Source organism: Amblyomma maculatum, chromosome 10 (assembly GCF_055883805.1).
Source record: "Amblyomma maculatum isolate TAMU_Amacu chromosome 10, ASM5588380v1, whole genome shotgun sequence".
Lineage (NCBI taxonomy): Eukaryota > Metazoa > Arthropoda > Arachnida > Ixodida > Ixodidae > Amblyomma > Amblyomma maculatum.
Window position 1 is genome coordinate 113,213,336 of NC_139353.1, and position 15,582 is coordinate 113,228,917.

Sequence of the window (15,582 nt, forward strand, 5' to 3'; positions counted from 1 at the left end):
TATACTACAAGTTCATTTTCTTCATCGCTTCATCATGAAATAGCCGTTCCCTATTGGCCTACCAAATGCAATTTGCGAATGATTCTGCAAATATTACAGACTTTTTTAAGCCTCATTTTAACATATGAACGGGAAGGTTTTGTCAATATAGCAAATGTTTGGCATGTAGGATTCTACGTTTTTGGATTTAGACTATCAATGGAGTATACAAGGCTGCGTTGAAATCGACAAAGGTACACTAGATGCTAAAAGAGTTGGTTTGTACGACTAGAGTAATGGGCCAAATTTATGCAGTCTCCTAATCGGCTCCAGAGAATAAGGCGTTAGAAAATACAAAACAAGAAATGAGGGCACGAATATCACTCTCGCATTACATGCGTGTAATGCTGCCTTTGCTGTCATTTGCTGCCGCGGTACACAAGTCGGAAGTGCAACAATACTCCTTCCTTAGGAGGAGCAGTCTGCCAGTATATGTGTAGATGGTCTGTTATCCGCCTGAATTAGAAGCTTTTTTAATCCTCTCCTTTGCAGAACACACATTCTAATCAACAGCGTCATAGTGCCTTGTGTATTTCATATATGCTGATGAATAGCGTTTTGAACAGAACTGAAATCTTTTTTGGGGGTACATCTTTGGTCTTGTTTGCTTAAATCGAACAATCTAAATGATCCCGGCACTATATAAGTAAACAACTGCTGTAGACATGCTTGGCAAAAAAAGTACAGTTACAGTTCATATCAATTCTAGATTTGTTCATATGCACTACCTCTTATCAGCTTGATACATTCCACTTTTATTCATAAACACTGTTCCCGTGCAGGTGGAAGCACAGAGTCAAACGTTTGCATACTTATGCATACTTAAAATATAGGTGTTATTTGGGGTGGCAAACAAATTTTATTTGCTGAGACCAAGAAACGAGAAACAATATAGCCACCTCATTGTCCGCGGCAGACTACTGTAAGTTGTTAAGTAGCAATAACAATTTTATTGCATTTATTCGCAGAGGTTGAGTTTTCGCCATAATTGTGAGCGCATATCAACAATCTTTCTTGTATTGAACATGTATTCCGTGGGCGCTGTTATGTGAAAAATTACTTTCTCCGAATTGTAATATTTCTTCCCAAACTGTAAAATTTCGCTATATGATTATTGATTCAAGATTCCCAACAGCTAAAATAAATTCTAAATGTAGAAAGTTTTACTGTATGGCAACATTGTACAAAGGGTCAGTGCTGCTACTTCAACGAAATTCAGCTCTAGATAAAAACATTTAGTTAATATATGGAAATAAAATAATTAAAACCATATCGGCATTCTTTCCCGTAGTAGTGTAATATATTTAGGATTTCCGCATGCAACGCTTCAGACTGGTCCATGCAGTGATGTAGTATTATGAATGTGCTTATGACTAAGTAGTATTTCTCGTATTTGAACAAAGCAAAAACACTTGTTAGAATCATGACGAGCGAGAGATTTTAAAGGCTTGTCCTCACCATTTTTCTTGTGTTGTTGGTCATATAACGACATTACTCTCAATGTGGCGTTCTGGTCTGTGCCCTCTTCTAAATATCCAGTAAATCTGGTATGACCACTGTAATGTACATACACTCATAAATACACACACACGAACGAAGATATATATATATAGAGCAGTTCGGAAGAAAGCACTATGAACCAGAAGTTATATTATTATAAAGTAGTCTGACGCACATTTAAAACATAACAAGGTGTTACTGACGTTTCGACTGGTGACCAGTTTTTATCAGTGTGACATTTTACAGGTCAGGATCAGTTTGATACGATTTTGAGGGAGGCAGCCACAGTGCGCCTGAGTCAGACACCAAAGGAAAAATAAAAAAAAAATAAAAATTATGAAAATTAAAAGAACAGACAAAAGATTCACAAAAGCACATGGCAGCTTCAGTGCGCCTCAGTTAAAAACAGACAAAAGATTGAAAAAAGCACATGGCATGGGATGACTCACGGTTCGGAAAGATGTTCAGTTGTCACAGGAACCCGTACATGTGGGCATAAGATTCCTGAATGCATATGTACACACACACACACACACACACACACACACACACACACACACACACACACACACACACACACACACACACACACACACACACACACACACACACACACACACACACACACACACACACGCGCGCGCGCGCGTGTGTGTGTGTGTGTGCGTGTGTGTTTCATGTTTCCTTTGATGTCTGACTCAGGCATACTGTAGCTGCCTGCCTGATCCTGATCTGTAAAATGCCACTCTGATGAAGACTGGTCCCCAGTCGAAGCGTCAGTAAAACATTATGTTTTTAAGCGTGCGTCAGTCTACTTTACAGTAATAATATTATATATAGCAGCGGTATAGCAGGATGTTTCACATCCGCCGCTAGGGATATGCGTGGCGCTGGTGAACAGGCCTCGGTTACAGCCAAAATAAATACCTAAGAAAACAAACGGAAGGGCAGCGGTCGTTGTAGCTCGATTGGAAGAGCACCGGACCCGACATTCGGAGGTCGTGGGTTCGACTTCCACCAACGGTGCTTTGTTTTTCCTTCTGCTTTTCATTTATTATTCTTTCTCCCTCAATCACCATAAGGCTCTATTCTTGTCAATATCAACAAATAACGTAAAAATATTATAATAAATCCTCAACGTTTACCTTCGGCTCGTAGGCTATTCGCTCCGCTGTAATATATATATTGTTACGCCCTTAGCGTCCTGACCGAGACGTTCTAGTCGGTTCAGTACGCTAGGTACACACGGCCAGCGGGAACGACAAAGGTGCCACAAGACAAAAATCGAACGGGCGCGCGCACTTCTTCTTCCTCCTTCTTCTTTCTTCCTCCGTGCTGTGTTTGAAAACAAGTCCGTAACAATACATACATACATGCATGCATGCATGCATACATACATACATACATACATACATACATACATACATACATACATACATACATACATACATACATACATACATACATACATACATACATACTGTAATAGGGCGTTTATTGACGCTCAGATGGAGAGCTGTGAGGACAGGACCTTGCAACGGCGAGCCCAGCGTACTTCTTTGTCTTCGTCGCACAACGCACAGGTGCATATCGATGGCTAAAGTGCTGACTATCACAGTACATTTCCCCCCCCGGGTAAAAAAAAGGAGCCATCCTGGCGACTTATGGCGCGGAAAGCACAGCGGGGTCATAGAATGGCTTCAATCGGTTCACGTGAACTGTTTCACGACCACGGCGACGCAAGTCCGCAGAGGGCGTGACGGGCTCAACTACGTAGTTGACTGCAGATGTTTGCTGGAGGACCCTATATGGCCCGCGGTAGCGAGCAAGAAACTTCTTTGAAAGGCCAGGGGTTGTGGAGGGCACCCAGAGCCACACCAGTGTGTCAGGGATATATGAAGAAGCTTCGCCGGTATCACGGAGGTATTTTTGTTGCCACTGATTTTCTGTTGTGAGAGAGCGGGCGAGCTGACGGCATTCTTCTGCGTACGTGACGGCATCGGATAGCGGAGAAGATTCGGAAACGTCAGGGCGGTAGGGAAAAAGTGTGTCCATAGTACAGGGTGGCTCGCGCCCGTAAAGGAGAAAGAATGGAGAGAATCCAGTAGTGGCCTGTGTCGCGGTGTTATATGCGTAAGTAACAAACGGTAGAACTTGGTCCCAATTGGAATGGTCGGTGTTCACGTACATAGCCAGCATGTCACCGAGAGTGCGGTTAAAACGTTCTGTCAGTCCATTCGTCTGAGGGTGGTACGAGGTAGCGGTGCGGTGTATGATGCGGCATTCTTTCAGGAGAGCCTCAAGAGCGTCTGATAAGAAAACGCGTCCGCGGTCACTGAGCAGTTCGCGAGGGGCACCATGGCGAAGAACCAGGTTTTTCAGAATAAAGGCAGCCACGTCGCGTGCGGAAGCAGAGGGCAATGATGATGTCTCAGTGTAGCGGGTTAGATGATCCACTGCCACGATAATCCAGCGGTTTCCAGCTGAAGTTGTTGGAAGGGGACCGTATAGATCTATGCCGACACGATCAAACGGACGGGCAGGACAGGGCAACGGCTGCAACGAAGCAGAGGACTTGAGAGGAGTTTTTCGGCGTTGGCAAGACTGGCAGGAGCGGACAAAATGGCGGACAAAGCGGTACATTCCACGCCAGAAGAAGCGTAGACGCAAGCGCGTGTAGGTTTTCAACACTCCGCCGTGGGCGCACTGGGGATCAGTATGGAAAGCAGCACAAATTGCGGCGCGGAGATGACGGGGGATGACTAAAAGCCACTTCCTTCCGTCGTGAAGATAATTGCGGCGATAGAGCAGCCCGTCACGAATTGAAAAATGGTGAGCTTGGCGGGCAAGCGCCCGAGACAGACGACCTGGAGAGTGACTTGAAAGAAAGTCCAGAAGTGTAGATATCCACGGGTCGCGCCGCTGTTCCGTGGCCATGTCAATAGTGGCAAGCGAAGACAAATCGTAGGCGCAGATCTCATCAGGCAACGAAGAGGGAGGCAGTGGTGAGTGCGAAAGAGCGTCCGCGTCAGTATGCTTGAGGCCTGAGCGATATATGACACGAATGTCATACTCTTGGAGGCGAAGAGCCCAGCGAGCAAGGCGGCCGGACGGGTCCTTGAGGGACGCCAGCCAGCACAGAGCGTGATGATCAGTGACCACATAAAATGGTCGGCCATAGACATACGGACGGAATTTGCCGATGGCCCAAATAATGGCCAAGCATTCTCTTTCCGTAACAGAATAATTGGACTCTGCCTTGGTCAAGGTGCGGCTTGCGTACGCCACCACATAGTCTCGGATACCAGGTTTGCGTTGGGTGAGAACGGCGCCTATCCCAATACCGCTAGCGTCAGTGTGAATCTCAGTTGGCGCATTCGGGTCGAAGTGGCGGAGGATGGGAGGCGAAACTAAAAGACGGCGTAAAGTGTTGAAGGCGTCATCACAAGCAGGTGTCCATGCGCAGAGGTCGGAGCTGCCGGAGAGGAGCTGGATGAGAGGAGCAATAATAGAGGCGAAATTTAAGATGAAGCGGCGTAAGTAGGAGCATAGGCCAATGAAACTTCGTAGCTGCTTCAGTGATTTTGGGCGTGGGAATTCGGCAACTGCACGAAGTTTGGTGGGATCGGGAAGAATGCCATCCTTAGAAACGACATGACCTAGAATTGTTAGTCGGCGAGCTGCAAAGCGGCACTTCTTCAGATTCAGTTGGAGGCCGGCGGTAGCGAGACAAGTGAGAACGTCCTTCAGTCGGAGCAGGTGGGATTGAAAATCGGTAGAAAAGACTACGATATCATCGAGATAGCAAAGACAGGTTCGCCACTTGAATCCACGAAGCACAGTGTCCATGAGGCGTTCAAATGTGGCCGGGGCGTTGCAAAGCCCAAAGGGCATGACGTTGAATTCATATAATCCATCTGGTGTGATGAAGGCAGTTTTAGAGCGGTCAGCGTCAGCCATTGGCACCTGCCAGTAGCCAGATCGTAAATCCAACGAGGAGAAAAACTCGGCGCCCTGCAAGCAGTCTAGTGCGTCATCGATGCGTGGCAGAGGATAGACGTCCTTGCGCGTGATCTTGTTGAGCCGGCGGTAGTCGACACAAAACCGGAAGGAGCCATCTTTCTTAGGTACCAACACAACTGGAGACGCCCAGGGACTGTGGGATGGCCCAATGACACCCCGACGGAGCATGTCGTCCACATGATCAGCAATTACTTGGCGCTCCGGAGCCGACACGCGATAGGGGCGCTGGCGCAAAGGTGCAGTTTTACCGGTGTCGATGGTGTGCTCTACGACAGACGTGCGGCCCAAGTCAGTTTGAGGAAAGTCGAATGAAGAAGCGAAGTTCTGCAAGAGGGCGACAAGTTGATCACGTTGCGCAAGTGGAAGATCAGCATCAATAGCATGTTGGAAAACGTCGGAGGGCGTCGAAGCGGTCGCAACATCGCAAGAGCACAGACTAACGTCGAAGGAGGGGGTTGAGTCAGCAAGAGTGGTGATGTGACTGGGATCAAGCTCTTCAAGACGTCCAATGCATTCGCCACGGAGCAGGACTGCTGGGCAAGAAAATGGGTTCGAGGCATAAAGTGCACTCTTGCCGTCTTGAATTTCGAGAACTGCGAACGGAAAAAGGAGGCAGGGATGACGGGAGGTGGCTTCGGAAGGTGTAAAAATCGCAGTCAAAGGAGTTACCCACTCACAAGACAGTGGTACGAGGGCAGCAGAGAACGGAGGAATGTCGGTGTCATGGGCGACGAGAAGTTTTGCAGTGCGGGGAGGGGTATCACAGAAGGGGGCATCACAGAGGGGGGCGAAGGCAATTTGTGCACGAGCACAGTCAATAACGGCTTGATGAGTCGATAGAAAATCGTATCCGAGGATGATATCATGCGAGCAGTTCGGCAGAACAATAAACTCGATGGGGTACAAGACGTCTTGAATGAGCACACGGGCTGTGCAAGATGCGGAGGGGTGTATGTGCTGTGATGAGGCGGTGCGGAGCGAAAAGTCGGAAATCGGAGTGGTCACTTTGCGAATTCGACGGCAGAGCGCTTCACTGATGACGGAGACGGCTGCACCGGTATCGACGAGAGCGAGAACTGTGGCGGCTTCTACAGAAACTTTGATAACATTAGCGGGACGACATGGAGGATTTGAGGAATTCGAAACAAGCGCAGTTCTTGCCCCCGGAACTGCGACGGTTAGTTTCCCTCAACGGTGCTGGTAGAACGTCGCAGCATTGGAGAAAGCGATCGGCGCCGAGGAGAATGTGATCGACGAGTGGTATAGGTTTGACGATCTTGTGGGACAAATTGAGAACCGGGCGGAATCATTTGCGAGCGTTTGTCGGTATCGTACGGGTAAAATCGAAAGTCAGGCTGTGAAGGTTGGAGGCGCTGGCGACAAAGTCGCGCAACATGGCCCGGCCGACCGCAGGCATAGCAAATCGGAAGGTTGTCCGTAGTACGCCAAGGTTTCACAGGATGTGGGCGGAACCTTGAGGGTGGGGCTTGAAACGAAGGCTCAGCATGCGGCGGTGAACGGTAGGCAGGGACCTGCACATAGGAGCCAGACGTGGGCGAAGGTGGTGGCCTAGCCGTTACTTGGGCATACGTGAGAGGTGCCGTCACAGGCGGCACCACGGGGTTGGACGGCAAGGCATCAGCGACGTGTTCTTGCACGACACGGCGTATAGCAGGGGCCAAAGATGGAGCCAGTTCAGGAACGAGGCGGCCCGAGTCTTGAAAATGGGGAAGGAGTGAGATTTGACGTGCGACCTCTTCACGAATCAAATCTTTGATCTTTTGATTCAGCGGGCTCCCTTCAGAAGTTGGCGAACCACCCAGGGCTAATGCGGATACGCCTTCGTCGCACACACTGGAGCGGCGCCTAGAAGCGCGCCGCTTGCGGAGCTCGTCGTAGCTCTGGCAAAGCTTCCCGTGTTCACTAACGTTGGTGGGATCTTTCGCTACCAGCATCTGGAAGGCGTCCTCAGAAATGCCCTCGAGGATGTAGCGGATTTTGTTTGCTTCCGGCATGGCCGGGTCGACTCGTTTGCAGAGATCAACGACGTCTTCTATGTAGCTGGTAAAGGTCTCATCAGCGCGCTGAACACGATCGTGTAAAAGTTGTTCGGCACGAAGCTTACGCACTGCCGGGCGGCCGAACACTTCCGCGAAATTCTTTTTAAATGTCGACCAAGATGACAGGTCAGCCTCATGGTTGCGAAACCAGAGGTTCGCCACGTCCGTCAGATAGAATATGACGTTACTGAGCTTGTATGAGTCATCCCACTTGTTGTAGCTGCTTACTCTTTCATAGGATGACAGCCAGTCGTCGACATCTTGATCGGCCGTGCCGCTGAACAGGCAAGGGTCACGCTGGCGCACGACGCCAGCACACATGATCGTGGGTGGAACGGCCGGCAGCGTCGAAGTGTCTTGCATGGCGGTCGTAGAGGGTAGTGTACGGCTTCGCAGTTCCAGTTTGGGTGGGATCGTTTCCGGCACCTCCACCAATTGTAATAGGGCGTTTATTGACGCTCAGATGGAGAGCTGTGAGGACAGGACCTTGCAACGGCGAGCCCAGCGTACTTCTTCTTTGTCTTCGTCGCACAAGCACAGGTGCATATCGATGGCTGAAGTGCTGACTATCACAGTACAATACATACATACATACATATATATATATATATATATAGAAGAATTTCTTAGGGCTAGGGTGGATATGCTTGAAAGAAAATAGACGAGGTGAAGAACACTATACTTCTTTTGATGTTTCGGCTGGGGAGCGACCTTCATCTGAAGAACGCTACTTAGTCGAAGACGAAGGTCGGTCCTCAGCCGAAACGTCAACCGATGTATAGTGTTCTTTACCTTCTCTATGTTCGTTCAAGTTATATATATATATATATATATATAAATATATATATATATAAAAGTGAAAAATTGCTTCATACTGTTTCCAAGTTTATTTGTAGTCGACGTTTCGGCAGGAGCCCTGCCTTTCTCAGTCTTGAGAAAGGCAGGGCTCCTGCCGAAACGTCGACTACAAATAAACTTGGAAACAGTATGAAGCAATTTTTCACTTTTATGTAACCTCTAGCAACCAAGTACGTCTATTTACTTATCCTATATATATATATATATATATATATATATATATATATATATATATATATATATATATATAAGCAGATAAATGAAGGGGAAAAGAGGGTGCTCGTTATAATACATGAAGGAAAGAAGCCAAAAGTCGGCGAGGCTAAGGAAAGCATTGGGGATTGTACTTCGACTTGTTTTGTTATTTTTTACTTCGGTAATAACATAAATTAATAATGTAATCTGCTTAGGGGAAAGATAAATAAACACAAAGCAGAAGGAAAACCAACGTGCCGACGGCGGGAATCGAACCCATGACCTCGGAATATCGCGTCCGGTGCTCTTCCAACTGAGCTGCATCGGCCGCTGTCTCCCCTGCTACTTTCTTAGGTAATAATGTTGTCTGTATACGAACCTTGAGAGCGTTCACCAGCGGCGCCCTCAACCTTAGCGGTGGACGTGGACCGTCCTGTGTTGCCGCCAGCGTAATGTAGAACGTAATCAAGAGCGAGGACCAAAGCTGTGCTAGAACCCTCTTAAGCTACCTATGGCTTCAAGACTGCCAGAACCGAGACCCCCGTAAGCTACAAGCAGATAAATGAAGGGGAAATGAGGGTGCTCGTTATAATACATGAAGGAAAGAAGCCAACAGTCGGCGAGGCCAAGGAAAGCATTGGGGATTGTAATTTGCCTTATCTTTCTAAATTTTTACATCGGTAATCACATAAATTAGTAATGTAATCTGCTTAGCGGTAAGATAAACACAAAGTAGAAGGAAAGACAACATGCCGACGGTGGGAACCTAACCCACGACCTCCGCATATAGCGTCCGGTGCTCTTCCAACGCAGCTACATCCAACAGGATAGTTAAACCGGCGATTTGGTGATACATCATCCAAAAAACAGTGCGAACAAACGGGGACGAAAGGAAGAAACCACAGTTATAATACACGAAGGACAGAAGCCAACAGTCGGCGAGGCTGTTGGCGAGGAACGTACAATCCCCTATGCTTTCCTTGGCCTCGCCGACTGTTGGCTTCTTTTTTCATGTATTATAACGAGAACCCTCATTTCCCCTTCATATATCTGCTTGTAGCTTACAGGAATCTCGGTTCAGGCAGTCGTGAAGCCATAGCTAGCGTAAGAGGGTTCTAGCACAGCCTTCGGCCTCGCTCTTGCTCACGTTCTACGTGACGATGGCGGTAACCCAGGAAGTTCCACGTTCACCGCTATAGTTGAAAGAGGTGCTGGTGAACACTTTCAAAGTTCGTATACAGACAACATTAATACCCAAGAAAGTAGCAGGGGGAACGCGGCCGATATAGATCAGTTGGAAGAGCAGCGGACGCCACCCTGGTGCTGGCGGTAACACAGGATGTTCGACGTCCACCGCTATGGTTGAGGGTGGCGCTGGTGAACACTCTCAAGGTTCACCAGCGCCTGACCAAGCAAAGTAGGTCAGGCGGATACGAACCATCATAGTTGTTTAGAAGCAACTAAGACGCCGGAAAAAGAAGTAAGGAAGAATGAAAATCCCAGAGATAAGGACACAGATAACCGATAGCAGGAGCCAACAGTTCGGAGAGGGAGAGAGAAGGCCCAGGTGCTTATCGCCGGAGATTCTAACATGAACAGGTGTAAGCGAGATATCTTGGAACGTGTAAGGGGTGATAAGAGAGTGTTGGTTGGAGCCTTCCCAGGGAGAACAATGAGGGCAGTGCTAAAACAGAGTAAAAATAGGCTGTTGAAGAATTCCGCAGAGCGCAGTATGGTAATAGTAGCCGCGGGGCTAAACGATGTCCTAAATGGTGACGCTGCAGGAGTTGTGGAAAGTTTAGCTAAGGGATTTGATGAGATCAGGGAGATAGCACAGCAGACGCCGATAGTTGTATGCACAGTACCAGAGGTGCTAGGATTGAACGGAGAAATGGAAAATGACGTGGTGACAGTTAATCAGGACATAAGAAAGCTAAGCCTGAAGAATCGTTTCGAATTGGTTGAGGTAATCAGGGAGGTACGTTTTGGTAGGTTTTGGTAGCGCTTTTCAGCGAGATGGCATTCATTTTAACAGAAGGATGGGTGTAGAGATCGGCTGGCGACTGGCAGGCAGGGCTGTAGCATTTTAGGGGGTCCCCGAGGACTCCGTGCACAGAGGTAGTTAGAAGTGAAGCAGAAGAAAGTGTAATAATGAAGGCTGAGCCCCCCAAAATGGCAAAGAGTAGGTCGAGAAAGAAAAGTACAAAAAAGAAATCTAACACTAGGATCAGCTACATAAACATGCAAGGAGGCAGAAAAAGAGCGAAATGGCTAGGGATAGAACAGCAGTTGAAGGATGACAAAATAGGTGTGTACGCTCTTTGCGAGACGCATCTCAGGGATCTAGAAGATCCGCCGTTTATAGAAGGCTACGTCTGGAAAGGGTGCAACAAAACGAGAACGGAAAAAAAGGGTGGAGGGGCACGTATGTATATATAAGAGAAATGCGCGCAACAACTTCAACAGGACACAGGAAGAAACACACACAACAGTACGCATGTTGATACACCAGGGAACAATTTGGCAAATAATTAACTCATCTTGTAAAGAACATATCTGGGTTTCAGGAACAATTGCCGGCATAAGGACATGGCTAAGGGTAGTTTATTTAGGAACAGGACACCAATGCAGGCAAGAGAACGGGGATCTTGTTGAATGTCTAAGTGACGATATAAGCCAGTTTGGAAACGGGGCCAATATTATTCTACTGGGGGACATGAACGGCCACATCGACGATCTGGATGGATACACGGATTGTAACGGCAAGCTAATGATAGATTTCTGTGAGCGACACGATCTAGTTATAGTAAATAGAGAAACAAAATGTGAAGGCCAAATCAAGTGGGAATTTCGCAATAGGCAGACGACCATTGACTATTTTCTAATGTCGCAGAAAATTTATTACAGGGTCACAAAAATGGAAATAGACGAAGAAGGGGAGTGTAGTCTGGGAAGTGATCATAAACGTATTAGTCTTCAGATGGGGCACTTGATGAAAAGAAATGGAACTTAGACAAAACGTAAACGCAAAATTAAACGACGATCAAATAGCGCAGATAGCAGCAGACATAGAGGAAGCAATAGAGAAAAGCCCCATGGAAGACTGGGGTTATGAACTGGTAGAACTGCTCATAAGGAGGAAAATTCAGGAGGTTAAAGTTGCAAACCGCTGGAATGGAAAGAGGAAGCCACAGAGCTGGTGGAATAAGGAAATCTGGGAAGCTATTGAACAACGACGGGCTTCTTCAAGGGAAAACCGAACGCAAAGAAAGCACAGGTATCTCAGGAGGAAATAGACCAAAATGGGAATCATATCGGCGAAAGAAACTTCAAGTGCAGGCCCTCGTCCAATGTAAAATAAGACAGTCCACCGATCACTGGATGGCTGATATATATATACGATGCCTCTAGAGGCGGAGCAAGAAAAGTCTGGAACCATATAAGCTGGCTAGGGAAGAAGAATCAAAGAAAGCAGGATTGGATTCAAGATAACGAGGGAAATTGTTTAAATGGAGATAACGCAGTGAACTACATTACATCAGTTATAGCCGAGTCATTTAAGAGCGACGATAGGGTAATCTCCGCAAATCAGGAAGCAACACAAGGTAGCAGAATACAAAGCAGCTTAGAACTGACCACTCTAAACTGGAAAAACCAGAAAAAAATATTCCTAAAAACACATCTACAGGAATAGATGGAATTCCGATCAAGCTGATTAATGAACTCGGTCCAAAAAGTAAGGAAACGTTGTTAAAAGCTCTGGAAACAGCCATAACCAATAAGCAAATTCCGGACAGCTGGCGGCAGAGTAAAATGAATTTGATTTATAAAGGGAAAGGAGACAGGATGCACATAAAGTCCCACAGGCCGATTACCATAACATCTGTTATGTACAGGTTAGCCATGCAGGCGGTGAAATTAAAGGTGCAAGCATGGGTTGAAAGTAACAAGATTTTCGGAGAACTTCAGAACGGCTTTAGAAATGGTAGGCGCTTAGATGATAGCCTGTTCGTGCTTACCCAATGCATCGAAATATCTATAGTAGAAAATAGACCTTTGTATTTGGCCTTGGACATAAACGGGGCGTACGACAACGTAAGCAGGGAACTCCTGTGGAACATATTAAAAGAAGGAGGTATCGGTTATGAAATAATAGAGTTCCTACAGGAAATATACCGGGATAACAAAGTAGAAATTACGTGGGAAGGGATAATAAGTACGGAGGATGTCAAAGTATGCAAAGGATTAGGACAAGGCTGTCCTCTATCACCGGTGCTGTTCATGCTTTATATGATAAATCTGGAACGGAGGATACAAGACAGTAACCTAGGTTTTAACCTGTCATATAGATTAGGTTTAAAGGCGGTAGAGCAGCGCCTGCCCGGTTTAATGTATGCAGACGATATTGTGCTGCTAGCTGAGAGTCTGGAAGAATTGCAAACTCTAGTTAAGTGTTGCGGAGACGAAGGGGAGGCTCTAGGCTTCAGTTTCAGCGCTGTTAAGTCGGGTCTGATAATCTTCAGCGGCTCAACTAATCAGGGTCTTAAAATACAAGGCCTTGAAATAACTAGAGTAGCAGAATATAAATATCTGGGGGTATGGGTAAACGAAGGATTGGCATACATTGGAAAGCATGAGCAATCACTTAAGGCCAAAGGGCGAAGGAATGCCGGGATAATGAAGCATAAGGCATTGTGGGGATACAATAGGTATGAGATGTTGAGGGGTATTTGGAAAGGAATTACGGTGCCCGGACTTACTTTCGGAAATGCGGTTTTGTGCCTAAAATCAGAGGTACAGTCGACATTCGAAACAAATCAGAGATCCGTTGGACGATTAGCACTAGGTGCCCGCGGCAAAACTACAAATAAGGCGGTACAGGGAGATATGGGGTGGGCATCTTTCGAAGTACGGGAAGCTCAGAGTAAAATATTATATGAGGAACGACTGAGGAAAATGGACAGTAACAGATGGGCAGCTAAAGTATTTAAATACCTGTACCTAAAAGCGTTGACTCACAATGGAGGAAAATAACTAGGAAAGTAACTAGTAAGTATGCTAGTAACAAGGACGGACAAATAAAGAGCATTAAGCAACACGTGAAGAACACAGAAGGCAAAAATTGGATAAATTCGATGGAAAAGAAACAGAGTGTGGAATTATACTGAAAGTGGAAAATGCAGATCAGGAAGGAAGATTTCTTTGATAACTCAAGAGGCAAGTGCCCTACTTTTTGAAACTAGATCAGGGTGCCTTAGAACACGCAGGTACAAAAAGAAATTTAACAATGGAGATGACGCATGTGCTGTATGTGGAAACTGCAGTGAAACAATTGACCATAGTATACTCGAATGTAATGGTATCCATCCGGATGTTGGTGCAGGCGCAATCACTGTTCCTGAAGCTCTGGGGTTTAGAGATAACAGTGGTCGGGTGAATAAACCGGCGGTGGAAACTAGCAAAAACGACTGGAAGATTGGTGGCTTAAAAGCAGAGAAGTGACATAATGTTAGTAATGTAGGAACAAAATTTAATAAATAGAATGGTGGTTTAGTTAACCATTGTAAGTCAATGATTAAGATATAGGAAGAAAAATGAGCATGATAGCTACTGCTACCACCCCGTTTCAAAGGGGACGCTCCTATATTCCATCCATCCATCCAAGGTTCGCATACAGACAACATTAGTACCCAAGAAAGTAGCAGGGGGGACAGCGGCCGATGTAGCTCAGTTGGAAGAGCACCGGACGCGATAATCAGAGGTCGTGGGTTCGGTTCCCAGCGTCGACATGTTGTTTTTCTTTCTACTTTGTGTTTATATATCTTTCCGCTGAGCAGATTACATTACTAGTTTATGTGATTACCGAAGTAAAAATTAAAAAATAAAAGACAAAGTACAATATCCAATGCTTTTTTTTGGCCTCGCCGACTGTTGGCTTCTTTCCCATATATATATATATATATATATATATATATATATATATGATGAGGCCAACAACTTCCTAGCTCAAAACATTACACACACACACACACACACACACACACACACACACACACACACACACACACACACACACACACACACACACACACACACACACACACACACACACACACACACACACACACACACATATATATATATATATATATATATATATATATATATATATATATATATATATATATATATATATATATATATATATATATATATATATATATATATAACTTCGCTGCCGATACATCGGACCGTACAAGGTGCTAGGACCAGTTGGGGACCTAAATTACGTAGTCGTTCCGGATGGATTCCAAACGTTTCGACGTTCCGCGTTCCCTGAGGTGGTCGACGTGGTCCGCCTGAAACCCTATTACGACCGAAACAGTTGATATTTGTGTTTGTGTGTGTGCATGTATGGGAGCCCAGCGACTGCCTTCCATGCTAGTTTGTTTGTTGTTTTCTCTCAAGCTTAACCTCTCAGCATCGGGACGATGCTTCTTTACCCGGGGTGCCAATGACACGGCGCATTCCTCGTCGTCGCTTCGGGCTTTCGCCAGCGCTTGAGCTCCTCGAGACGAAGAAGCCGAAGTTTTGGTGTTGAGCCGCTAGCCTGACCTAGCTCGCTGCCACTTTGCGACTTCCGCTCGGGGACTTCTGCTAAGACTTGGTCCCGTGACAATATATATATATATATATATATATATATATATATATATACACAGAAGAGTACAAAGTGGCAGTGAGCTAGGTCAGGCTCGCGGCTCAACACCAAAACTTCGGCTTCTTCGTCTCGAGGAGCTCTAGCGCTGGCGAAAGCCCGAAGCGACGACGAGGAATGCGCCGTGTCATTGGCGCCCCGGGTAAAGAAGCATCGTCCCGATGCTGAGAGGTTGAGCTTGAGAGAAAA

General features: G+C 46.3%; 1 long non-coding RNA gene across 1 annotated transcript in view; it reads right to left on the reverse strand.

Annotated features, from left to right (window-relative positions):
- The window catches only part of LOC146177264 (uncharacterized), a 44,004-nt gene that overhangs the window by 15,880 nt on the left and 12,542 nt on the right, over window positions 1-15,582 (reverse strand). Inside the window, exon 3 of the long non-coding RNA XR_014701293.1 lies at window positions 1,498-1,595. This is a non-coding gene — a long non-coding RNA (uncharacterized LOC146177264). The remainder of the gene's footprint in view (window positions 1-1,497; window positions 1,596-15,582) is intronic.